The sequence below is a fragment of the Pan troglodytes genome, chromosome 11 (genome assembly GCF_028858775.2).
Source record: "Pan troglodytes isolate AG18354 chromosome 11, NHGRI_mPanTro3-v2.0_pri, whole genome shotgun sequence".
Taxonomy (NCBI): Eukaryota; Metazoa; Chordata; class Mammalia; order Primates; family Hominidae; genus Pan; species Pan troglodytes.
In genome coordinates, this window is record NC_072409.2 from 22,515,379 (window position 1) to 22,543,278 (window position 27,900).

At 38.2% G+C, this 27,900-nt stretch overlaps 2 long non-coding RNA genes across 3 annotated transcripts in view; one reads left to right on the plus strand and one right to left on the minus strand.

The window, feature by feature from the left end:
* The first annotated feature begins 588 nt into the window (after positions 1-588).
* Positions 589-27,900, plus strand: part of LOC107976876 (uncharacterized) — a 37,057-nt gene continuing 9,745 nt past the window's right edge. Inside the window, exons 1-2 of the long non-coding RNA XR_001721164.3 lie at positions 589-773; positions 21,165-21,436. This is a non-coding gene — a long non-coding RNA (uncharacterized LOC107976876). The remainder of the gene's footprint in view (positions 774-21,164; positions 21,437-27,900) is intronic.
* Positions 23,933-27,900, minus strand: part of LOC107976760 (uncharacterized) — a 157,682-nt gene continuing 153,714 nt past the window's right edge. Inside the window, exon 3 of one of the 2 annotated variants that reach the window (XR_010148578.1) lies at positions 23,933-27,121. This is a non-coding gene — a long non-coding RNA (uncharacterized LOC107976760). The remainder of the gene's footprint in view (positions 27,122-27,900) is intronic. The other variant, XR_010148579.1, reaches the window with a different exon arrangement.

Here is a 27,900-nt window from a genome sequence, read left to right on the forward strand (position 1 = left end):
GGCAGGGATGGGGGTGGGGTATAAGTGGTGAGTTCAGGGAGGGAACAGGGAGTATGGTCCTGTCAGTTGTTTTAAGGTCTTTGGATTTTACTCTGAATAAAACGAGAGGCCTTTGGAGAGCTGTCAGTTCTGGAACCACAAGTCTAACAGGTTTATTAGGATCACACTGGTGACTGAGTTAAGACCAGGCTGTATGGGGCAAATACAAAGGAAGAGCCTCCAAGAAGTAATCTGGGTGAGAGAAGACTGAGAGTTGCAGCAGGCTGGTCACAGGGCAGATGATGAGAAATTGCTGGATCCAGGATGTATTTGGGAGGTAACACAAACCAGTTTGCCATCAGATTGGGTGTGGGGTGTAATCAAAAGAGGCTTTTTGTTCCGAGCAACGGGAAAGATGAAGTTGCCATGAACTGAGATTGGGGAGTCCATCAGAGGAGTAGGTTTAATGGAGAAAAATGGGGACTTCAATTTTGAAAATGATAAGTTTGAGACACCCAAGGAGAGATAGCAAGTATGCTGTTGTATATATCAAGCTGAAGTTTAAATAAGTGGTACAGAATAGAGGAAATTTGAGCTATTGGTATGCAGGTGGGATTTGAAGCATGAGACGGAATGAGGTCACCAAGAGAGTAAATGTATATAAAGCAAAGAGGGTGTCCAAGAGCTGAGTTCTGAGATACTTCAACAGCAGAAGATGATGCTGAGAAGCAGAAGCCAGCTAAAGAGACTGAGAAAGTGCTGGCGGTGAAGCACCAGGAAAACCAGCAGATCATGTAAGATGTCTCAGATGCCAAGTGAAGAAAGCATTTCAAGGACAAGGAGGCAGTCAACTGTATTATATGTTGCTAATCAGCGAACCAAGATGAGAATTGATGTTTGACTTTTGTGTTTAGCAATGTGGGTGTCAATCATTATAATACTTAGGTTTATATATAATAACCTTGATAACAACAATTTTGGTGGAGAGTGGAGGTGAAAGTGTGATTTAAGAGTGATGAAGAGAAAATGAGTAGAAAGCTTATTCATCAGCTATGGGTTTTATACAAGTTACAGAACCTCAAATCCTCCCTCCCTCTGTTCCTCCCTCCTTCCATTTCTCCCTCTCCCACTCCCTTCCCTTCCCTTCCCTTCCTTTCCCTTCCCTTCCCTTTCTCCCTCTCCCACTCCCTTCCCTTCCTTTCCCTTCCCTTCCCTTCCATCCTCTTCCCTTCCATCCCGTTCCTTCTTTCCTCCTTTCCCCAATCTGTAAAGCAGAATGATAGTATCTTTTTTATGTATGTAAATCATGACAATATATGATATGTCATCAATAAAAGATAGCCTCTTCCTGCTCTTTTAGGATCCTATGTCTTGTGTTCTCAGTGGCTGTGATAGTATTTGCACAAGTAGGTGTCCATTAAATGTCCATGGATGGAGACAAATTAGGTCCTTAATTCTGCTTCTGACCCAGATGTCTGGTTATTTGTTTGGTGCAAACAACAGAGTTCCTGTTAAAGGTGATAGCTGAATGTTGGAGGCCACTACCAGCTTTTCAGGAAAGAAGCCTTTTGGCTCAGAATTTCATGGAGCTTCTGACTGTAAATAAAAATTGCATTGACTTCTGCTTGGAAGTGGGGATGGGAGGTCTGAGAGTAAGTGCACTCTGTCCAGGGCAGCCTCCTGCGGAAATGATTTCCAGAGCAGAGTGCCAAAGTGCTTTCGTAAATGACTCTGGCTCACCCCTTTCTCTATCTTCTGCCCTGTGTATACAACATTTATAAAAATAAACAGTTGCTGGAGGCATTTGGGAGGAAGCCAAGGTGAAGCACCCAGCAAAAGAAACAGATACACCAGACAACTCAGAACTCCCAAGAAGAGTATAAGTTTTCAGAGGAGGAAACAGAGGGACTAGCGGATGTTTGGGAGGATGGTGATAGGAGAGGAATGTATGAGTTTTAGAGTTTTCATTCTGTCCACTCTTGGCTTCTCCTTTCATGCACCATATTGTTATGAGTGAATGAGAGCGAATGAACTTCTCCACTGGACTGCATGATCCTTGAGGGAAGGGACCCTCAAACGAGTACTCATTTTTGGATTTGGGTTATTGGTCCAAATATGATACATTTATCAAATACCTACTTCATGACAGGAACTCTGCGCCTACAACCACATTCATCATGCATTAGATGCTCCATAGTTAAATGAGCATTCCTTCACCCTTAAGAGTTAGTACTGCATTTGCTCTACTGGGCGCAGTGAACATGTCATATCCTCATAAAAGCCAGATCTAAACTCCCACCACAGGCAGAATAAGGCTCTTCCTCCTGTAAACTTCATGGCTTTTCAGATTTCCCTCACTGAAATCTCTGTAATAGAAGCTCACTGAGTGTGAGGCTTGGCTTTGCTTACCTGTACACCCCACTGCCTAGAACAGTGCCAGGCATATAGTAGTTGCTATGGTCTGAATGTTTGTGGCTCCCCCAAACTGCAAAATCCATGTTAGAATCCAACATGATACAATAGCATTAGGAGGTGAGGCCTTTTGGGAAGTTATTAAGTCCTTAGGGCTCTGCCCTCATGAATGGGATTAGTGCCCTTATAGAAAAGGTTCAAGAAAGGTATCTTGCCCCTTCCACCATGTGAGGATACAGAAAGTGCCATCTAAGAGGAACAGGCCCTCACCAGACACTGAATCTGCTAGTGCCTTGACCTTGGACTTCCCAGCCTCCATAAATATAAGCAGCAAAATCTGTTGATTATTAATTATCCAGTTTAAGCTATTAATATTTTGTCATAGCAGCCTGAAAAGATGAAGTCTGTAGGTATCCCATTAATATGAACAAATGATTAGTACCCAATTCCTCATTATTTTAAAGTCAAATATTTTGAGTCTGTCTCTATTACTAGGCTGTGAACACTTTGATGGGAGAGGTGGTGCTATTTTCTTCTTAATTTTTCCATTTCATGGCATACAGAAGTGACTTAGTAAATGGTAATGGGATAAATGTATAACCAAACCTTCATTGTTTTTTATGAGTTTCTTTTAAATTATTCTTTGCTCCATAAAATCTAACATGTAATTTTATTACATAAAATGTGTATTACAAAAGAGATACAATCAAAGGCTCTTGCTGAGATAAGGGTACTACAGGGAGTGGTGGAAGGATGTGGTATGTGTGGTATGACCCAGACTGATGCCACCAACGAGAACGTCAGAGGACGGGCCATGAAAGCTAAAGAATGAATTTCAGTACATTGTGTAGTCAAGTGATAAGTAGTCCTGAATTTGGCAAGGGGTGAAGAAAGAGGTGAGAATAGGGAGATGTTTATTCAGACAAAGAAAACAGCATTTTTTATAGCATATAAGTGATAAAGTGAAAGGAAAATAATAGAAGTTCGGGAAAATGATAGTAGTTCAAAATGGCCAAAAGGTAGATTGCAGGTGGGCAGGGGCATCCAGTGGAGAGAAGGCACAGAAGTGAGGAAGTCAGGGACCATGTCAAACAAAGCCCTGTTATTCATGAGCAGGTTAGCCTTTGCCTGCTTTCTTTCCTCAATGCTGAATCACCTATTTTCTGCCCTGATCTTCATAAACACACAGGGGCATTAGTTAGATAGGTAATCTACTAGAAAGACTAATGAGCTGATATCGAGAGAAATTAAGTCAGTTGAAAATATCTGGAAATATCCGGTTGGTAGAACTGGACCTAAATTCAAAATCTCCACACTTTGTTTTTTGTTTGTTTGTTTGTTTGTTTGTTTGTTTTAAGACGGAATTTTACTCTTGTTGCCCAGGCTGGAGTGCAATGGCATGGTCTTGGCTCACTGGAACCTCCATCTCCCGGGTTCAAGCGATTCTCCCGCCTCAGTCTCCCAAGTAGCTGGGAATACAGGTGCTTGCCACCAGGCCTGGCTAATTTTTTGTGTTTAGTAGAGATGGGGTTTCACCATTGTGGTCAGGCTGGTCTTGAACTCCTGACCTCAGGTGGTCTACCCACCTCGGCCTCCTAAAGTGCTGGGATTACAGGCATGAGCCACCACGCCTGGCCAATCTCCACACTCTTAAATCCAAATGGCAGCAGTAGGAATGGAAACTAGATAACATCTTTTATGCCAATTCTAATTAACTGGTAGTGGATGTCTGTAGTCTGTTTTCAGTCTGTGATCCAACTGTGCTCTAAAGAAATGAGAACTCAGATTGATTCACCGTGATGCCTCGGGAGGGCGAGGGGGAAGAGCAGGCAGCCCCACCTGTCATGCATCCCGCATGCCCTGCAACAGCATTGTGCAATTCTTAGTTACACCACACAGACCTCTATTTCTCGGTGAATTCTTTCTAAATGATTATGATTCTTCATTTATCCCCTTTTTTTGTTGGAACACTTCTTCACTATGACGCATACCAGAGATTTTCCTAGAAATCCAGAAAACTGCTAGTGTGGGCCAGTCAGGCTAGTGATTACGAAATTCTCCAAATTCAAAAATGGTTCATTTGAATCAGCCAAACCAAAGAAAACTCTTACCACCAATTCCCTGCCACAGATTTTTCAAGCTAAAGTGAATTAGGGTTATCCAATTACACATATATTAACAGTGATTACTACCTTAAGATGACTGCATTTCATTGCCATAGGAAGCATTTTAGTTATTCAAGACTTAGATATTGAAAAATGTATGCAAGCTAAGGTGTCAACCCTCCCATACTACGATATTGGTGATATTGGTATTTTCTGTAGGTACTCACCATATATTTTCCTGCCATGATGATAGCACATTTCACTTAGCAGCTATTTTGTAAATATTTATTAAATGCATAAAGGAATGAATTAATTGATGCAACAAATAGGTCAAATAGGTAAATGAGTGAAGGCAGAAATTAATTATTCTTACCTAACGCTAATGAAACTTTTTGAGGAGAAGAACCATGTATTTTTACCTTTGTGCTGCCTTGGAGGCTAGCATGTTATCTAATATGTAATGGTTTTTTATAAAACAGATGTAGATTTATTGGAATATTATCACTCCTAGTAGATTAACTGTCTTTAAATACTTTGGACTATAGTCTATGGATATGGACTACATTCCACATGCTTTCTCAAATTCTTCACAGATTCATTTATTAAATAGGGAATCCTTTTCCCCATTGCTTGTTTTTCTCAGGTTTGTCAAAGACCAGATAGCTGTAGATATGCGGCATTATTTCTGAGGGCTCTGTTCTATTCCATTGATCTATATCTCTGTTTTGGTACCAGTACCATGCTGTTTTGGTTACTGTAGCCTTGTAGTATACTTTGAAGTCAGGTAGCGTGAGGCCTCCAGCTTTGTTCTTTTGGCTTAGGGTTGACTTGGCGATGCGGGCTCTTTTTTGGTTCCATGTGAACTTTAAAGTAGTTTTTTCCAATTCTGTGAAGAAAGTCATTGGTAGCTTGATGGGGATGACATTGAATCTATAAATTACCTTGGGCGGTATGGCCATTTTCATGATATTGATTCTTCCTACCCATGAGCATGGAATGTTCTTCCATTTGTTTGTATCCTCTTTTATTTCCTTGAGCAGTGGTTTGTAGTTCTCCTTGAAGAGGTCCTTCACGTCCCCTGTAAGTTGGATTCCTAGGTATTTTATTCTCTTTGAAGCAATTGTGAATGGGAGTTCACTCATGATTTGGCTCTCTGTTTGTCTGTTATTGGTGTATAAGAATGCTTGTGATTTTGCACATTGACTTTGTATCCTGAGACTTTGCTGAAGTTGCTTATCAGCTTAAGGAGATTTTGGGCTGAGACAAATGGGATTTTCTGATATCCAATCATGTCGTCTGCAAACAGGGACAATTTGACTTCCTCTTTTCCTAATTGAATACCCTTTATTTCCTTCTCCTGCCTAATTGCCCTGGCCAGAACTTCCAACACTATGTTGAATAGGAGTGGTGAGAGAGGGCATCCTTGTCTTGTGCCAATTTTCAAAGGGAATGCTTCCAGTTTTTGCCCATTCAGTATGATATTGGCTGTGGGTTTGTCATAGATAGCTCTTATTATTTTGAGATATGTCCCATCAATACCTAATTTATTGAGAGTTTTTAGCATGAAGGGTTGTTGAATTTTGTCAAAGGCCTTTTCTGCATCTATTGAGATAATCAGGTGGTTTTTGTCTTTGGTTCTGTTTATATGCTGGATTACATTTATTGATTTGCGTATATTGAACCAGCCTTGCATCCCAGGGATGAAGCCCACTTGATCATGGTGGATAAGCTTTTTGATGTGCTGCTGGATTCGGTTTGCCAGTATTTTATTGAGGATTTTTGCATCAATGTTCATCAAGGATATTGGTCTAAAATTCTCTTTTTTGGTTGTGTCTCTGCCCGGCTTTGGTATCAGGATGATGCTGGCTCATAAAATGAGTTAGGGAGGATTCCCTCTTTTTCTATTGATTGGAATAGTTTCAGAAGGAATGGTACCAGTTCCTCCTTGTACCTCTGGTAGAATTCGGCTGTGAATCCATCTGGTCCTGGACTCTTTTTGGTTGGTAAGCTATTGATTATTGCCACAATTTCAGATCCTGTGATTGGTCTATTCAGAGATTCAACTTCTTCCTGGTTTAGTCTTGGGAGAGTGTATGTGTCGAGGAATTTATCCATTTCTTCTAGATTTTCTAGTTTATTTACGTAGAGGTGTTTGTAGTATTCTCTGATGGTAGTTTGTATTTCTGTGGAATTGGTGGTGATATCCCCTTTATCATTTTTTATTGCGTCTATTTGATTCTTCTCTCCTTTTTTCTTTATTAGTCTTGCTAGCGGTCTATCAATGATGCTGGGAAAACTGGCTAGCCATATGTAGAAAGCTGAAACTGGATCCCTTCCTCACACCTTATACAAAAGTTAATTCAAGATGGATTAAAGACTTACATGTTAGACCTAAAACCACAAAAGCTCTAGAAGAAAACCTAGGCATTACCATTCAGGACATAGGCGTGGGCAAGGACTTCATGTCTAAAACACCAAAAGCAATGACAACAAAAGCCAAAATTGACAAATGGGATCTAATTAAACTAAAGAGCTTTTGCACAGCAAAAGAAACTACCATCAGAGTGAACAGGCAACCTACAAAATGGGAGAAAATTTTTGCAACCTACTCATCTGACAAAGGGCTAATATCCAGAATCTACAATGAACTCAAACAAATTTACAAGAAAAAAACAAACAACCCCATCAAAAAGTGGGCAAAGGATATGAACAGACACTTCTCAAAAGAAGACATTTATGCAGCCAAAAAACACATGAAAAAATGCTCATCATCACTAGCCATCAGAGAAATGCAAATCAAAACCACAATGAGATACCATCTCACACCAGTTAGAATGGTGATCATTAAAAAGTCAGGAAACAACAGGTGCTGGAGAGGATGTGGAGAAATAGGAACACTTTTACACTGTTGGTGGGACTGTAAACTAGTTCAACCATTGTGGAAGTCAGTGTGGCGATTCCTCAGGGATCTAGAACTAGAAATACCATTTGACCCAGCCATCCCATTACTGGGTATATATCCAGAGGACTATAAATCATGCTGCTATAAAGACACATGCACACGTATGTTTACTGCGGCACTATTCACAATAGCAAAGACTTGGAACCAACCCAAATGTCCAACAATGATAGACTGGATTAAGAAAATGTGGCACATATGCACCATGGAATACTATGCAGCCATAAAAAATGATGAGTTCATGTCCTTTGTAGGGACATGGATGAAATTGGAAATCATCATTCTCAGTAAACTATTGCAAGGACAAAAAACCAAACACCGCATATTCTCACTCATAGATGGGAATTGAACAATGAGAACACATGGACACAGGAAGGGGAACATCACACTCTGGGGACTGTTGTGGGGTGGGGGGAGTGGGGAGGGATAGCATTAGGAGATATACCTGAGGCTAAATGACGAGTTAATGGGTGCAGCACACCAGCATGGCACATGTATACATATGTAACTAACCTCCACATTGTGCACATGTACCCTAAAACTTAAAGTATGATAATAATAAAAAATAAAAATAAAAATAAAATTCTTCACAGATTCTAGCACAGTATCTGGTGCTTAGTAAGGTTAGACCTAGCAATGTATGTTTTATGTCATCTTTGGGATTTCAGTTTCTCCACAAGTGGTTCATGAATAACTTGTATCACAATATTAATATTAGAACCCAGCAGAAATCATTCTTAGTTCCAATTCCAAGACAAAGCATGAGAATTTTTAACAAGCTTGTTGGGTGGTTCTGGTGAACAAAAGTTAGAGAATCATCTTCTAAACTAAGAGCTACTTGAGGATAGAACTAAGTTTATGCATCTTTGACTTTCTTGTAATGCAGCATAATTCCCAGCTCACAGTTGGTCTTATTTATTGAATGTAGGAGCTTTCAGAGTAAGTTACCTGCTGGCTGTGATGACTGTTGATGTGGTTTGGATCTGTGTCCACCTCCCCTCCTGCCCCCCACCAAGTCTCCTGTTGAACTGTAATCCCCAATGTTGGAGGTGGGACATGGTGGGAGGTGATTGGATCTTGGGGGTAGATTTCTTATGAATGGGTTAGCACCATTCCCTTGGTGCTGTTCTCATGGCAATGAGTGAGTTCTTGTGAGTTCTGGTTGTTTAAAAGTGTGCATCTCCCCCTTCCCTCTCGTGCTTCTGCTCCTGCCTTGTAAGATGCCTGCTCCCTCTTTGCCTGCTGCCATGATTGGAAGTTTCCTGAGGCCTCCCTTGAAACAGAAGCTGCTATGCTTCCTGTACAGCCTGAAGAATCACGAGCCAATTAAACCTCTTTACTTTATAAATTACCCAGTCTCAGGTATTTCTTTATCACGATGTGAGAATGGACAAATAGAACTGTCAAATTGGTGACGTACTACCAAGGTAGTCAAGTTAACAGGTGATCTCAAAAGGGTGAAATTGTGTATCATAGTTGTTTTTGCCAAAGTGCTTCTGGCAGTTAGGAGAGAGTGCCTCAAATTTTGTGAAACTAGGCGTTCCCAACACTGCGCATGGTCTGGGACCTTATCTAAGGTATATGCTACCCGTATTGTTGAGTTCACTAATCTCTGAACTCCACAATACCACCTACTATATTGACATTGATCAGGCTCCCTGTAAACAGACTCCAAGGCTGAGATTTGTGTGTCAGAAGTTCATCAAGGGGTGCTTTTGGGAGATACACCTGTGGGAGTGTGAAGGCACCAGGGCTGGGCAAAGGGAAGAGTTGGGTCTCATGCAGTCACAACAGAGGCTTCCATCAGTCCCACTGGAATCACTGGAGCTGGGATGGCCTTCAGAGTTGTTCCACATGAGGCAAGGGGAACATATTTTTGTACCCCACATTGAAGAGTACTGGATATGGGCTGGCCCTGGGAAGAGGTGTGACCTAGGGTGAGGAGGCTCCCTGAAGTAGAGGGCGGTTGGTAGCTGGAGAGCTGATAGTGAACAGCAATCCCAACATCAGGGAAAAGGAGCCCCTTAGTCCTGAAGAAAGGTAACTGCATGGCACACTACTGCATCCAACATGTAAATAATCTACAATAACCGTTTCTGAAGAATTTACAGTTTGAAGATAGTACACTATGTTGCAGTAAATCATAGGATTTGGAGTCAGGAATAATGAATCTAAATCATACTGCTTCTTTTTATTAGCTGTGTAACCTCCATAAGTCACTTAAATTTTCAGAATCTCAGGCTTTTATTTGTAATAGTGGTGTTTGCCAATGCCTGGCTCCTGGAAGATGATACATACAAGCACCTCTGCCTCCTCACCCTTTCCCCTTAAAGGTTATTTAGCATTGTCTTAACATTCATTCATCTGTCAGACATGCCTTTTTTGATTTGACTAATTATATATTTGTAAAACTAAAATGACTTGGACGTAGGTACAGTTGTATCCCTTGAGCATGTTTACTAAATTGGTACCTTTTGAAAAAAATAACTTCATTTTATTTTATTTTGAGACAGGGTCTCACTCTGTAGTCCAGGCTGAAGTGCAGTGGCATGATCTTGGCTCACTACAACCTCCGCCTTCTGGGTTCAAGCAATTCTCCTGTCTCAGCCACCCGAATAGCTGGAATTACAGGCGTGTGCCACCAGGCCTGGCTAATTTTTGTATTTTTCTGTAGAGACACGGTTTTGCTATGTTGGCAGGCTGGTCTTGAATTCCTGATCTGCAAGTGATAGGCCCACCTTGGCCTCCCATATTGCTAGGATTACAGACATGAACCATCGTGCCCAGCAGAAAAAAATAACTTTAAAAGGAAGTACATTGACAGGCTTTATATTATGACATTTTTTTTATCATAATGTGATAAAAAAGTAATTAAAGGAAACAATATGAAAAAAATTAACCACTTATTTAAAAAATATTTGAGTGCCTATACCCTATGCTAGCCCTATTCTGTGTGCTTAGGATTTATCAGTGAACAAAGTAGATGGAAATCCTCTCTTTTTCAGAGCATACCTTCTAAAAGGGAACTAAAAACAAATTTAAATAAAAATACAAGTTTGTTAGAAAGTAGTAAGTATGGGAAAAACAAGGCTTTAGGGAGGATGCAAATTGCAGTTTGAAATAGGGTGATCAGAGTGAGCCTCATTGAAAAAAACGGCATTTGAATGAGCATTGTAGGTGTTATGGGAGTCAGCTTTGAAGAAGAGTATTCCGAGTAGAGATCACAGCTGGTGCAAGGATCCTGAGGCAGGAGGATGCCTGTCATATTTGAGGAATAGCAGGGAAACAGGTAGAGAAGGCAATCAAAGTGTGATGCTTTGACTATCCTAGCCTCTCCGCCAACACACAATTCAGGGCCTACCCTCCCAAAGCCATTCCTAAGCCCCTCCCTAAGCCCCTGCTCTGCTGGAGTAGCCCACACTATGTTACATTCGTTCCTCTTCACTTTCTAACTCCACACATGGAGCAGGAAACCACATACATCATGGAGTATTACTATTCCAGCTCTCCTCTTTTTCTATAGAAACCACAATAGTGGACTCAGTCTGGAAAACATCACCAGGATAGAATAAAAAACATACACACACAAAAATCTAAGTTACACAGAAGCCTAGAACTAACGTCCCCAAATCCTGTTTCAAACACAAGCCTGGAATTGACACCCCAAATGAGCTTCCACAAGATGACTCAAGGCCAGTCTTCATCTTGCTTCAGTATGTGCATGATAGCCACTAAGAGAAACTGATCTTGAATGTTTCCACAACTTGAACGTTTCATCCTGGAGTGGAATTTAAAAAATGGAAAGAAAAAAATAATGATTTGTGGTATAAGTAACAATGCTGCCTCTCAGACGTATTCCGCCCCTGTGATCTGGATTCCATTTGGATCGAACATTTTCATAGATGTACACACACAGGGTGGTTCCCATTGCTTAAATTCATACTCATAACTCAGCTTTAGTATCCCAAAAGGATCTAGTGATGGATCTCACAATCTTGTAGAGAAAACTGTTCAAGATTTTAACTGAAGTCCTTGACCTCCAAATCTTCTGTGATTTTATTCCTGAGTATTTGTGAAGAAGGAAAATTCTGGATCCTTTTCCCCATGTTCAATAAAAGCTACATAATTTCAGTCCTCGAAAGCCAGAAAACCTACATATTTGCTGATCATGATTTGGTGCATTTAATAGTGTGCAGCTCCTTCTGAAAGACCTAAATGTTGTTATAATATTTCTGATGAATTAACCAAAACACATATTTGCTCTCTGATTTTTCCCCAGTGTCTCTAAAAACCATTTTGACAATGCTACCAAATAACTGTACTTTTTGTCAAGATGCTTAAAATTCATCAAACTCTTTTTTATCTGTAAGAAAGAATCCTGTAACTGGAACAGAATGACAAAGATTTGACACCTAGCACTTCCATGTATTACTTTCTGATCTGAAGCCAAACACTTAGGCATTCTGCACTACAGTGTCCAAGTCTGACTAAGCTACTCACAAGAAACTATGCAACTGTACTGTGGATTAAGCTTTGCCGGATAACTATAAAGTGATATTCAAGTGAAAGAGGCATTAAGGTCTGCTGCTGGTGGTCATGGAGGTCTCCTTGTCCCTGACGTAAAATTCTATGACATACAGCGCAGTTGCTTAGATTTTTCTAATCCTTTAAAAAAATCAAAAGCACTCACATGTGCATTTTCTTATTCTACTAATATTATGTCTGTTTCCTTTGGGAGTTAACCCCTCTGAGTCCCAAATCTATATCTTACAGCTCTTGAAACACCATCCTGTTTCTCACTGGGTGAATCAGTTTATGTTAATAATTAAGAACTCAGACTCCAGGGCCAGAAAGATTGCAAATTCTTTCACTCACTAGCTGCCATGGATAAATTTCTTCACTTCTCTAAGGCCAAGTTTTACAAAGTAAACATAATAATGGTAATTACTATATAGGATGTTGATTGTATTTAATGAAATAATGCATATAATTATTTTAGCATAGTGCCTGCTACATAGCAAATGCCTTAAAATTGATTATTATTGTTGTTGTTGCTGTTTTTATTAATATTATTATTTAACCATAAATGTTATATAACTCTGTTTTTTAAGTTAGGCATTGAGATTTTGTCTGCCAAGAAAAATGACTCTGGGTCATTAAGGTTAAAATGTTTAACATGAATATAATGTTATTAATACACTTTTCTCATAGATCATCACTTCTTTAAAAAAGAAAGCCATTCTGATGCATTATTGTGATCTCTGTGTTAAAAGGGGTTTGGAGTGGAGGATGGTGGGTAACTGAACCATCAGGTTTAACTGAGAATCCATTGTAATTAAGGTGCTGGGCTAAGAATAGAATTGAGATATTTGGACTCTAATCAATATGTACTTAAAAGAGAGAGGCCTTTCAAGTGGAAGAGAAAAGGGTATTTGACCAGCAATTCCTCTGCTACCATGTACACTGTTCCCTCCAATTTCTCTAACAAAACACACACGTAGAAACTTCGATGTCCAGGTTGCTTTTACTAGCTATTCCCAGTTTGTCCAGCTCTCATTATAACCTGATGCCTTTTTCCCTGAGAGATGAAAAAAAAAAAAGCTTGAAGTTTATGCAGGTACTTTGTTGCAATACAGATCCTGATGAAATTTATGATCTTGCAGACTTCTGTTTGAATCTTAGCTCTGACATTTACATTAGCTGTGTGACCTTGAGAAGATTCTGAGCATCTCTTGACATATTTTCCTCTGATCCAATGTGATGATTAAATGAGATAATTGAATCTATCGTTTCTTGAATGCCTATCATTCTTCTTGTCCTAGGCAAGGTGAGAGATACCAAAAAATCTTTACATAGAGTCCAACTTTAGGAGAGATGAGATATGTATGTAAATCACACTGCGCTATTATGCACATAATGATGACTTAATAAATGATAGCTGTTTTATTATTGTTATTATTATTAGCAGTAATCGTATGATCATGATTATCTGCTATTGAAGAGCACTGGGCAAGAGAAGACACATAGGTTTTCTAGGCAATGGGAGCAACCAGAGCAAATGTGTTTGGGCTGGAACCCAAATGTAATTGGGACACTGAATGCATGTGTAAAGCTGACAACACTTAATAATTGCAAAACTCAGGAAGTAAATGTTGAGTCTTAACCCTACCGCCACTCCCCAGTACACACTGGTAAGTGCAAAACCAAAAGTAGAAGGCGAAGATTTTGATTCACCTCAAGGCAGCTCATTTTCCTGCATCCTTATAGCTAGGACTATGCCTTAATCTTTTCTCCTGAGCAAAGGGACTATGGGAGAGAAGTTCAAACTTCGAGCGTTTCTGAGGTGAGAGGGTTTAAAGAGAGCATCTCTGATTGCCCCTTGGAAGTTTTCACAGGTTTCTTTTTCTCTAGATGTGGCAGATGATGGGGTATAGGATACAGCCTTGCTGTCCGATATAAAACAAAGGAGTACAGTGAACTAGGATGCCAGAATATCAAAATGGAGCTTGGTGTGTTTGCTCAGTTCCTTCTTTGTTTTATATTTCGGGAAACTGAAGCTCAGGGAGGGGAAAACTTGGGTAAAATCATGTAGCCAGAAGGTAGTAAAAACTACAGCCGATAGGAACCCAGGATGTGTGGCTCAAAATTGAGCGCTGTTTTTTTTGGGGGGTTTTTGTTTTGTTTTGTTTTTGCTATATAACACAGTTGTTTGACTCCACAGAGCATATTACAAAAGAGTATAACTGCAAAATGCCTTAGATACCTGAGGCCTCTCATTTTAGAGATGGGAATACTGAGTGAGGCCTGCAGAGAAAAATGGACTTGTCCAAGGTAATAGTGAATAAATCGTTGCATTTCAATTAGAATGTAAATCTATGTACTCAAACAATATACTTTCTAGTGCCCGCTCTCAAACTGTTGCAAAAAGGTCATGGGCTGGAGAATTTTGGGAGCAGTCTCCTTGAGGTTTTCTGCATATAGACCAGGAGTCAGCCTTTGAAAGCCTTAAGCTTGTGGTTGGCCATGCTCCAGGTTGGCTGCATGCACCTCCCAAGTGGCAATTCCCATGAAATATCTCACAAAAACATGGTGGAAAGGAATGAGATCTTTTATTAAATCTGTTTTAGGCTTGTTGCCTGCTGGACTATCTTGGCCAGTTCAACTTCTTCCTCAATTTCTTGGCTCTTAAACATAAAGTACAGGTGCTGAGCTTGGGAGTCCAGAGGACTCCAGAATGCTGACCTCAGGGTGAATGATCCTGCGGGTGCTCTTTGTACATAGAGCACCTATTGGCTGAGTGTTGCTGGCCAGAGCTACCTATAGAGATAAGCCATTCAGCTCCTTGGCCAGGTACTAGTGAAAGAACCACAACAAACAAGGGCATCTGGAAACATGTAATCAGAATTGGCACACTTGCAGTGGAAATGCAGTGCAGTATATTAAATTATTTCTGCAACCACAGCTCTGTATTTAAAAGGGAAAAAATAAGCACACATAATGTTTCATATTTCAATTTTAAAAGAGGGAGGCTTGGTTTTTAACGTCAAACACAGAGTTCAGGGCAAGGCACACAGTTGGATTTGTAATTTATTTTCATAGGCTTATTTATTTATTTATGGCTAACCAAGTTCCACAAAGAATTTGAAGCAAAGGATTTGTATTTTTTTTCTTTTCCAAGTTTGTTTAGGCCAATAGTTGTCACTGAGTGGCTTATCATTGCACTAGAAATTTGGGGGACAGATAAAAGAAGACGCGTCATTCTTGGCCTCAAGGTCTCAATCACAGGAAACAAAGATAGAATGATGATGATGATGATGATGGACACAATGTTATGGTTTATCAAGTATTATCACCTGTGGTAACCTAATGATCTTCTTAGGTGATACTGCAAGCAAATATAATTTCCTCTAGCTTACACAAAGTACTAAATTGATATGATGTAAAGAAAGGAAGAGTGGTCTACTCAGATTCACTTGGCTGATAGTTGGTAGAATCAAACCTGGATTCCCAGAATTTTAAAATTGAAAATAAAATCCTTGATTGACCAGTTCGGGCACTGAGATAGAAAAGAGGAAGAAAGGCTGAAATTGTTTAGAAACGCTTTATGAAAGACACGATATATGACTAAGCAAGAAAGACAAGTAAGAGTTTGTTTTGGTGGAATTGAGAAAGAAAACAGCAATGCAACGAATGACTTCTCCTCCCTTCACAGAGGAAACTGACCAAGTTTAAACACATTCCATATCTACTTGGTGTTAAATGCGTCCTGAAGCTCATCCACTTGCCTTGTTTGCTATCCAGAATAGCACCACAGGTGGTTCAAACTATCCTGACAGTTACAAAGCCCAGCTTTCACCTTTTCCTGGGTGAGGGACTAATTTTGGTCATGGCCTCCATCAGGACCACCGCAGTTAGAGCCCGAGCAGCTCCAGTCTTGATAGGATCCATGGAGCCTCTGGCCGCATACACAGGCTGGGTGGTAAAACCCTTTTCACATTCACCTGGATGATACTTGGTAGAGTCAAACCAGGAATCTACCCACCAGGAAGACTTTTGTCAATGGAAAACAGGAACAGAGAAGGAAGTTGATAGACACATTTCTTTTTCCATTTTTCTATCCTACCTTTGTCACGCTGTTTTGAGATGCAGCAGCCTTAAGGGACTAAACAACCAACTATATTTTCTTGAGAAGCTATAACCACCTTATAATGGCTCTCCCTTAAAATATTATGTTCGCTTATTTCCACAACATCAAACTCTCCTTGTTTTTCTTGTTCTTTCTGCTCACACCTTAGTTTTCTTTGGAATTCTTAATATTGAAATGCCCAGGTCTTCGTCTTTGGACACTTTCTTATCTAGGCTTAATATTTTTGGGTGAAAAAGCATTCTTATTGCAGATAAATATAAAATGTTTTATTTTTTAGCCCAGACTTGTTTCTTGGACTTTCAGATTTGTTCATTAAATGAACTGCCTGATCAGTATTTCTTTGTGTATGTCTAATCAGCATCCCAAACTTAACATGACTACAACCCAACCTTTTATCTTCCACATATACAGCAAATAAACAAACTTGCTCTCTAGTAGTTTTCCCCACCTCATGAAGTGCCCGTTCTAACCTGCAGTTGCTAGAGTAACCTTTGACCTCTTTTGTTCAACATCCCTCTACCATCTCCAATCCGTTAATGAATATAGAATCAATCCATTTATCCCCCTTCCACAGCAAGATGCCATCGTATTTTGCTAGATTAGTGCAGAAGCCTCCTAACTAATAATATCTTTGCTGCTACCCCATTCCCCTAGTTTCAAGGCAGAAGACTGAGCAGCTTTTTTAGAACATAAATCAGATAACAGCTCTCCTTAGCTTAAAACTCTCTTAAATTTTGCAACTTGCTCAGACTGGAAGTCTGTCCTTAAAATGGCCTACAAATCCCTCTCCAATCTGCCTCCCCATGATGTCAATAACCTTTTCCTTTCTGTTTCCACATCAACTATCTTAGACTCTTTGTCCCTCCTCCAACATGCTACGCTTGCTCTCTCCTTGGGCCTCTGCACTCGCCATTCCTCTGACTAGAGGTAAGGTACCATAAATAGGTGCCTGGATCACTTCATCACCTCTTCAGGTCATTGCTCCAAAGACATCTTCTCAAGAAAGCCCCTTCTGACCACCTTATATAATATTCCCACTGAACTCTTGTCTCCTTTTTCTGCTTTATTATTTATTTATATTGATACATATTTGATGTACATATTTTGGGAGTACATGTAATAATTTCATACCTTCATATAATCCTAATCAGGGTAATTAGGATAGCCAATACCTTAAATATTTAGCTTTTCATTATGCTAGAAACATTCAACTTATTCTCTTCTAGCTAGTTTGAAATGTACAATCAAATCAATGTTAACTATAGTCATCTTATTTAATTTTTTTTCTATATGATTTCTCCCATTAAACATGTGTCTCGTTTCACTTATTTATTTGATGGATTGTCTATATCTATCCTCTCATTATAAGCACCATGAGTCTTGTGCCCTCCTCTAGCCTCCTGTCCCCAGCCCCTGAGACAGTATCTGGCACATGGAAGATGCCCAATAGATATTTGTTGAATGAGTGAGCACTCTGTCTCTTTGCCCTGAGTGCTCTATGATTGTCTTTCCTTTGGGATCAGTGTTTCCGATTGCTGAGGTGATGAGAAGGGTGTGGTAAAATGCCTTTATGGTCATCGCTTGCTACTCAGAGCCTCAACAGAAGCTGCATCCCCGCCCCCAGCCATGTGCAGGAAAACACAGCACATCCTCTGCAGCATATATGACTCTGGCCCTTAACAGAGAGCAAGAGCATTAACATGAACATAGTCCAGGCTTACAAAAGGCTGTCTCTGATGTATCAGTCCCTTCCCTCAAGCAACTTCCAGGCTCACAGGGCAGGTAAAGCATTCCCAAGCAGCTGGTATAGTGTGCTGATGGCAATGAGTTACAGAGTGACATTTGCACATGCAAAAGGGAAGGAACAGTATTGGAAAAAGGCTTTAAGTTTTTATTTGAGCCAAATCTTAACATGGTATTTCAATAAGCAAAAATAAAATGAAAAGGGGACATTAAAAAAAAAGATATTTACCATGGGACCATGGGACTTGAGAGAAATGGATTCTGGAAGCTGTGGCTGAGCATCTGAATTTATTCAGGTTCTGAAGGGCAGCATTATGAGTGGACCCCAAGATCAACAAAGGCCTCACAGAACCAGGCATTTGGTGACAGTTTGTGAGAATGTAACAATGCAAAATTTAGCCTGTATTGGCTGTCATTATCCTAGAAGTCTCTTTCAGACAATTTAAAGGACTCATGACAACTCTTAAGAAAAAAGAATACATATATCAAAATGTGTATTTGAGGGAAGTAAAATGTTCTGTTTGGCTTCTGTACCAGGGCTCGTTAGTGAAGAATGAATAAAGCAAGTGTTATTATTATTATTATTATTATTATTATTATTATTATTACAATGATAATTCACGTGGTTGCTTGTGTGGAGCAAAGAAATTCTTGTGTAAATGGCCTTTAATAGTAGGTGATGAACATCTGGACTCTCATGTAGCAGGTCAGCTTGCAGAGAATTTTACTTTTAATTTACTGGCTTTTGTGTTCATCCTTTCACTTTTTAAAAGTTGGGAAAGTAAATGCAATTTTAACAGGACAAGCAATTTACACTATAAAATGTATTTTGTGGTTCCGTTAGTGAATTGAAGCTCTAGCATAGGCAGCTTATATGCCAATTCATTAAAATATATCTGCCCTCAAATAACAGACAAAAGGATCTAGGACTAGAAGATAATAATTTTGAACCCCTGCCTTGCTAATTGATAGCTGTATGAACTTAGTTAGACACTCCTCCAAACCTTGATTTCCCTCTTTGTGAAAAAGAGAAAATACTAAGTCTATTTCTAGGAAGATCCAATGAGATAAGATCTAATAATATGAAGTGCTTTGCAAATTATAAATCTCAATTTGTCTAGAAAATTTGTGTTCTTATTGCAGTTATTGCTTATATATCAGTTCTTCTGTCCCTTCCTCAGTGTCCTCATTAAGAGATGCTGACAAAAATCAGTTGCATTTATATATACCCTTAAACTATTTGAAAAAAAATTAAGAAAATATTGTCATTTACCAATAGCATCAAAAAATAAAATAAAAGACTTTGGAAAAATTTTAACCAAGGAAATGAAAGATGTGTTCAGTGAATACTATAAGATATTGATTAAAGAAGTTGAAAAAGATACAACTAAATGGAAAGATGTTTTATGTGCATGGACTGGAATAAGTAATATTGTTAAAATATCTATGCTACCCAAAGCGAGCTGCAGATTCAATGCAATCCATATAAAAATTTTAATGGCATTTTTTTCATGAAAATAGATAAAACAGTCCTAAACTTCACGTGAAACCACAAAAGACCCTGAATAGACCAAACAATCTTGAGCAAGAACAAAGCTGGAGGAATCATACATTGTGATTTCAAACTATATTACAAACCTATAGTAATTGCAAAAATATGGCATTGGCATTAAAAAAACAGACATATGGACCAATGGTACAGCATACAGGATCCAGAAATAAACCCATGCCTATAAGGTCATGTCTTTGACAAAAACTCCAATAATACACCATGATGAAAGTACAGTCTTTAAATAAATGGTGTTGGGAAACTGGATATCCACAAGTAAAAGAATAGAACTGAACTCTTATCTTATATCACAGGCAAAACGTAGCTAGAAATGAATTAAAGAATGTAAGACCTGAAATTATAAAATGTCTACTCAAAGACATAAGGGAAAAGCTCTTTGACTTAGGGAAAAATCTCTTTGGTCTTGGCAATGATTTTTAAAAATATGACACAAAAAATCACAGACACCAAAAACAAACAAATGGGACTATATTAAACTAAAAAGTTTCTGCACAGCAAATAAAACAATCAACAAAATGAAAAGACAATCCACAGAATGGGAGAAAATATTTGCAAACTACACATTTGATAAGGAATTAATATCAAAAATATATTCAAAATTCATAAAACTTAGCAAAACTCTAAGAAGAAAACAAAACAAAATAACAACATACAAGCCAATTAAAAATAGGCAAAAGATTTGCATAGATATTTCTCACAAATAGACATATGAGTGACCAATGGGTATGTTAAAAAGTGCTCAACAGCACTAATCATCAGGGAATTGCAAATAAAAATCACATTGGGATATTACCTCATACCTGTTAGGATGGCTATTATTGAAAAGACAAGAGATAGCAAGTGTTATTGGGGGTATGAAGAAAAGGGAACCCTTACACTATTAGTAAGAGTGTAATTGGCATGGCCATTAAGGTGAACAGTTTGGAGGTTCCTCAAAAAATGAATAGTAAAACCACTAAAAAAATGCTCCATAAATCCCACTTATGGCTATTAATTCCATTGCAAAGGAAATGCACTTAAGATGCCAAAGAAATATCTGCACACCCACATTAATTGCAGTATTATTCACAATAGCCAAGATATGGAAACGCCCAAAGTGTCTGTCAATGGATAAATGGATAAAAGAAGTGTGGCATATATACACGATGAAATATATTCAGCCAGAAAAAAAGAAGGAAACTCTGCCTTGCGACAGCAGGGATGAACGTGAAGAATATTAGGCTAAGTGAAATAAACCAGATACGGAGGGACAAATTCTGCATGGTCTCACTTACATGTGGAATGTAAAAATGTCAAACTCACAGAAGCAGAGTAGAAAGGTGATTGCCAAAGGGTAGGAGGTGGGAGAAATAGGGAGATGTTCAAAATGTACACACTTTCAGCTGTAAGACGAATAACTTCTGGGGATCTCAAACATAGCATAATAATGTTGGTGACTGTAGTTAACAAGGCTGTATTGTATACTTGAATTGTGCTAAGGCAGTAGATCTTATGTATCCTCACCACACACACACATGAAAGAAGGTGACAGATGTATAAATTAGCTTGATGTTGATGATCACTTCACAATGTACACATTTATCAAATTATCACATTGTGCACCTTAAATATATACTGAGCAATATTTATTGATTGTACTTCAACAAAAAATAAGATAAAATTATATTTAAAAAAAAAACAGACAAAAAACAAAGATATGCTGAATTTAATTAGTCTCTGGTTTTATTTCTCCTACTCCTCTTCCCAAAGGCTCAGTGTTAGTGGATTCACAAGCAACCTGTACTCCTCAAAGAAAGATGATAAGATGAAGGAGATCTCTAGAACCAGCAACTGGGGCTCTTCCTTCAGTGAAAAAAGTGGGTGTATGCGGACTCATCCATCCATGAATCTAGATTGCAGGGATGTGACCTATGTAATGAACTTGCTACTTATTGCTCATCATCATCTTCTTCAATGACAAAAAAGAAAATAGTAACAATGTATATGTCTCTTGGGCAAAATAAATAATGAGATTGTTACAGGTAAGTCTTTTAAAAATCTTTTATTGTAAAGTATTTCAAAGATAGATAAAAGGTTGGTACCCATAATATATGGAGAACCTTAAAAATCAATAAAAATGTCAATTTAAATGAGCCAAGGTTATATATAGCCAATTGACAGAAGAGAAAACATAATGGCTTATAATGGCCTAAAAATATAAAAATATGATTTACCTCATCAGTAATAAGGGAAAAGTAAAAATGAACAATCCAAAACAGAAACAAACGTAACAACAGTGACAGACCACTTTATATCTAACAGCTTGATAAAATTAAAAATCTAATGTGTTCTATTGATAATTCAATAAATTCTAATCGTCTTTAGTCCTGTATATTTTAGCCACTTTAATGAACTTCTGTGGGTTTTTTTGTGTGTGTTGAAAGAGGTCAAGGAACATTATAATTATAATGATATAAAGTATTCCATTTACTTATGAAGTCTTGTGCATTGCTTTGTAAATTTTTCACTCAATGACCAGCTTAATGCACAGTTAAATTAAAAAAAACCTTGCTGTTTCAGTCAATCTTTGTTTACCAAAGATTCCCTCTTTTTCCGTCTTGGCTCTGAGGTGTACTTATTCCATGTATCAGAAAAAACTAAACATTTCCTTAATAAACATTGATTTTGTTCACATCATTTTAACCATCCAGGATTTAAGCCACTTCAAAGGGCTTTTTTTCTGCACTAAATGGGACATTGGGCTCAGCGACCTTTTAGCTTCTTTCCAACTTTGAGATCATATAACTACATAGATTCCAAATGCATTTTTAGTATTTTAAATATACTATTCAAAGAAAAGTCAAAGGATTGGTGGAGAGGATTGTGAGGGTGGGCTGGGCATATGTGGGACGCAGTAAGGGGTGGAGTTGGGGAGATCAAGTGGTACCAATTGTGGGTTGGAATTCTGTAAGCAGCCATGGGTCACAGATGAATCTTACAGAGGGCTTAAAGAGTAGCATGTGCACAAAGTTACAGTCACACAGCATTCACTCTGGAAGGGTTGATGACATCTCTGTCTCTACATCAGGTCCGCAGCCTCTGGAGGTGGGTCCTTGTAACCACCCTCAGATTCATCTGCAGTGTTTTTTTCCACAGTTCCCTGGGAATCTTCCCCCACAGGGCTCTCCCATCCTGTCCCAAGCTGAAACCTTCCCTCCAAGTTCTGTCTCCCTGATGTTAGAATGGGTACCACCTGCAAGCCATACCATGGAACTATTGCCTCCTGCTTAGAAGAGGCTTCTGGGAAACACATTTGCCTTCCTGCACATCTGGCGGATTATGTCAGGGCCTTGGGAGGAAAGATCAAGCTCTTTGAAAATGAGATTATATTTGCAGTTGTTTATCTGGCTTCCCAGAGAGTGAAGAGAGATGGGATGGGTGCTGAGGAGAGGAAAGATTTGCTCAGAGCCAAGAACCCTGGCCTGAGAGTCAGAAGGATTATTTAATCTTAATGAAAAAATGGGTTTAACAAAAGTGGCCAATTAATAGGGGCCTTTTTAATGGAAATATTTATTGAGCCCTTACTACATGCCAGGAACAGTTCTAGGCTCTGAAAATACATCAATGAAATGAGATAAGACAGGTTGCCCATTCTTACAAGTTTAGAATCTAGTGGTAAGTAGGGAATGTGAGATAATTTTCATATTAAAATTAGGATAATTCTATTAAAGAATTCTATTATGTATTAAGATAATTCTATTAAAATTAAGATAATTCACTTAAACAGCTCATTACTATTTCTGGGACATTGTAAAAGCTCAATACATGGTAGTTATTTTTAAATGCTCAGTGGTAGCTAAATCTAGAAGGTAGAACACTGTGGGTCTTGCAGTATCCTTATCATCATCAGCACTTAATAACTATTATATTTATTGAATGGCTGAATAAATGGCTCTGCCAATTGACTAGATGTGAGACTTGGAGAAAGTCACTTTCTCTCTCTGGGATGCAGATTTCTCTTATGTACAATACAGAAAGGAGAACACTGCTGATTCTTGGCTCCCAATAGCAATCCCAATTCACAATGACCCCATCCTCAGTCCAGAGAATTCATCCTGGGTCCCTCAGTCTCACTTAAAGGGCCTTACAGGAAAAACCTCCACTTATCATTTCACACTAGTCTTCCACAAGACCTCTAAGCTCAAGATGAACCAATCTAATCACCATCCTCTAAATTCTCCACATGTTTCTCGCCCCTAGGCCTCTGCTCCCAGTACTTCCTCTGAGAGCTTTCTGTTCTCTTCTCCATCCAGTTGACTTTTTCTTGTTATTGATGTTTCAACATCAACCGTGTTCCCTAGATAATCACTCTTCCCATCTCTTCATTCTCACCTTGCACATGTAGGCTCCCCTCTGCTATGCTGGCAAAGCTCCCGGGGCTTAACTTTAACTCAGCATGGGTACATTTAATTGTGATTCTCTGTTTTAGTGTATTTTGTTTTGAGATCAGAGATAGTTTTATGTATTTATTTATTTTTGTATCCTGAAAGACTCATGGTGCCTTTCACATAACAGATGCTCCATAATCTTTTTTAAGACAGGGTCTCTCTCTGTAACCCAGGCTGGAGTGCAGTGACATTAACACAGCTCACAGGGTCTGGGCAAGTTACCCAGGCTGATCTTGAAATCCTGGGCTCAAGCAATCTTTCTGCCTTGGCTTCCCAAACTGCTTGAATTACAGGTGTGAACCACTGCACCCAACCAATAAATGTTTCTTGAATTGAACTGAATTTCCTCCATATGCCACTGGGACAAAAATTGCCAGCCATCATTTTATAATGAGTTCATACTAATGTTGACAATATTTTTTTTACAAAGTGTATATTCTTGGAAGGTATTTATCTACTATAACATGCCTTCCTACATTGCCCAGCTGAAGAAACAAATAGAACAAATTTCAAAGTCTGGAAGTCAAAAATAATGTATGATTCCATGTTAAGCTGAAATAAGATTATAGAGAAGTATCAATGCACTAAAGTAGAAAGTCAATTATACTTGATATAAGTTGGTCTTAAACCTAGTTCTGCCACTTTATTTATCTCCCTTCAATCTCTTGGGGGCAATGCAATTACTAGTAGAAAGAGTACTTGTTTTGGCATGAGACAAATCTGGATTCAGTTGATATACATATATCTTTTTCTAACTCTGTGAACTGTGAAATGTAGTATACTATTGAAGTGCAATTCTTTCATCTGTATCATGGTCTAACTAGATATAATACGTAGCGTGTTCTTAATATTTTATAAAATGATTTAAATAAAGAATTTAACATACAATCTACCCCACGTGAAATACACAATGCACATTGGTTTTTCCATTTATAAAATTAGGATCTTGGGGACAGAATGCATCTGAGGATGTAGCTATGTCTATGAAAATGGTATGCCTAGTTATTGGCCATAGTTGATATTCAATATATGTCTGTTAAAATAATGAAAATGGTGACATCATAATAACTCTTTTGTTGAAAACCAGCACTACTTCCTGAAACATATTTGAGTCAGTTAGAAGCTAGTTTTCTGATGAAGAAGAAAGTAATAAAAACAAGTAAGAAGACATAAAAAGAAGATGAAGAAAAGGGAGGAGGAGCAGGAAAAGGAGGAGAAGGATGAGGGAGATGAAGAGAAGGAAGAAGCAAAAGGTGAAAAAAGAGGAGGAGGAGAGGAAGGAGGGGAAAGAGGAGAAAAATTGTTACAGAAAGATGAGAAAAAATGTGATACGTGTATTATTAAGAAAAAGGAAATACCATCAGTTTGAAATAATTTTTAGAGTTTTCAGCCCAGAACAGTCCTGGTAGACTTTGTCTCTACCAAAGGGTACCATAAGAAGTATTGGGATGAAGTTGCTTTCATCCTTATTTTACAAAGGTCTGCCAACATCTCTTAGGACCAAGTGCTCTATACTTGTGAATTTCTTGGAATTCCAGGATAGCTACAGCCTATGTTTTAGTGACCCAAGGCAGCAAAATTGCAAGGGTCTAAACTGGATTTCTTGATTTAGGATCAAAAGTCTGATCTTTTAAATAGCTTGTGGAGGTTAAAAATGGCCAAGCCTTGACATCAGGGAATTACCCTTTTAAAAAAATTATTATTTCTTTAGAAAGCACCACATGTCTGGATTTTTCCATCTCATTATTGGCATGACCATTTTTGCAGGCTTAGTAATGATACTCTTTTTAAACTTTAGTCATAGTAATGAGGCCCTTTTAGGAGAGAACCAAAGGCTCCATATTTAGTCTTTCAACTAATGAGCTTGGGTAAAATGTTGAATTTGATATGTGCTAGAGAAGCAGTTAACAATGCAGCAAAAACTAGCTTTAAGAGGCAGTCAAGCTTGCCTGTGTATTGGTCTTATAATCAGGAGGTATGCATGTAAACAAGTTAGGCCTTTGCCTTTTCTTGACTATTTGGTTTAATAATTTCATCAGCTTTTTTCTTTGCTTGATATCTTTTTAATTCACTTTACATTTTTATATGTTATGACATTAAAAAGGAAAATGTCAAAATGAAATATAGATGCCTTTAGGCACTTTTTCTTTCCTTTTTTCCTTGTCTCTGATTGTAAGAAAAGAGCTTCAGTGTGGTAATACACAAAATAAATAAAGTTCTAAAAACAGTATAAAACACCTATATACCACCAACTGGAAATGTATGTGTGAGTGTGCATGTACACACTCACATATACACACACTCACATATACACACACACACAAATATGATCTATATGTCTCTTTCTAGTTTTTAGTCTGAACTTTTTATTTTTCGTCTTTATATACTACCTGCATAATTTTATATTCAACTGTCTTGTTGTTTGTGTTTTTGTTTTTGTTTTCAACCTTAGATGAAGCATACAATTGAGTCAATCTTACTCTGTTTCATGGTAATTATCCCGATTCTTTCAAGGCCTCATACTTGTTTTATTTTACTTTGTATTTTATCTTCTATTTATTTTCTCTCCCTCCCCTTTTCCCCTTTGTTCCTCAAAACATCCAGACTAGCATATTTGATGTTTCTTAGATATACAGTCAAGCTTAACACATATTTTGTTGTTTTATATAAATATACATTTTTAATTTTCACAAATAAAATTATACATGTTATTTATTTCTTAATTTATTCAATAAATACTGTGTTTTTAACATTTAACCTTATTCCTCCAAGTGCATCTAGTTTTTGTCTTCTGACTATAATTCTGCTTTGTATTGATCACCCTCTTCTTTTTAATTTACCCAACCTTTTGGTAATAGACATTTAGATTAATCTACTTCCTTACTACCACACGTATCTTATGAATAAATATGTCATGCATGTCTCTTGATAGACTTGTGCGTGGCTTTCTCTGGAGTAGATACCCAAGAGTAGGATTCCTACATCCATGGCCATACACACATGCAATTTCACTTAGTATTACCAAGATTTGCCCTTGAAATTGGCCACACCAGTTCAGGCTCCCACCTGTAGGGCAGGGAGTGGGTTCCCATTTCACTCTTGTATTAGTCCATTTTCATACTGCTATAAAGAACTGCCTCAGACTAGGTAATTTATAAAGGAAAGAGGTTTAACTGACTCACAGTTCAGCATGGCCTGGGAGGTCTCAGGAAACTTACAATTGTGGTGGAAAGTGAAGGGGAAGCAAGTCGCCTTCCTCACAGGTGGCAGGAAAGAGACCTGTGGAGGGAAGTGGAAAGAGCTCCTTATAAAACCATCAGATCTTGTGAGAACACATTATCATGAGAACAGCATGAAGGAAACTGCCCCCCATTCAATTACCTTCACTTTGTCTCTCCCTTGACCTATGGGTATCATGAGGATTACAATTCAAGATGAGATATGGGTCAGGACACAAAGCCTAACCATATCGGCTCACTCACCCCATATACAACAAGGCACAATTGTAAGTATGAGCTAAATATAAAATAGTATATGTAATCTCTGCCTGCAATATTCTTCCCCCAGACATTCACATGGGTCACTCCCTCTCCTTCAAGTCTTTATTCAAATGTCAATTTATAAATGAAGACTTCACTGTAGCCCTTTAAAAAATTGCAACCCCAAACTTTTTATTCTCTTTTTGAAATTTCAACTCCCACACTTTATATTCCCATTCCCTACTTTTTATTATTTAATAGCACTATGTAATCTCTTACATGTTAATATTTGTCACTGTTTTATATGTCCTTAAAAAATGTATATTCTTTGTTGGGTTTGTATGTATCTATTAGATAGTACCTACTAATCATATTTTTGTAATTTTTAAAAATACTTTTGCTTATTTTGAAACTCTACTTGATCTGTTAGAGGAACATGTAAAAATCTCACCCTGTAAGTTATTGCCACATTTATTTCTCTCTGATATTCTTATATTGTTGTTTTATTAATTCTGTGTCTATTTCTTTACGTGCATATATGTTTATGAATATTGTTTATTTTTTTGATCTATTGTTCTA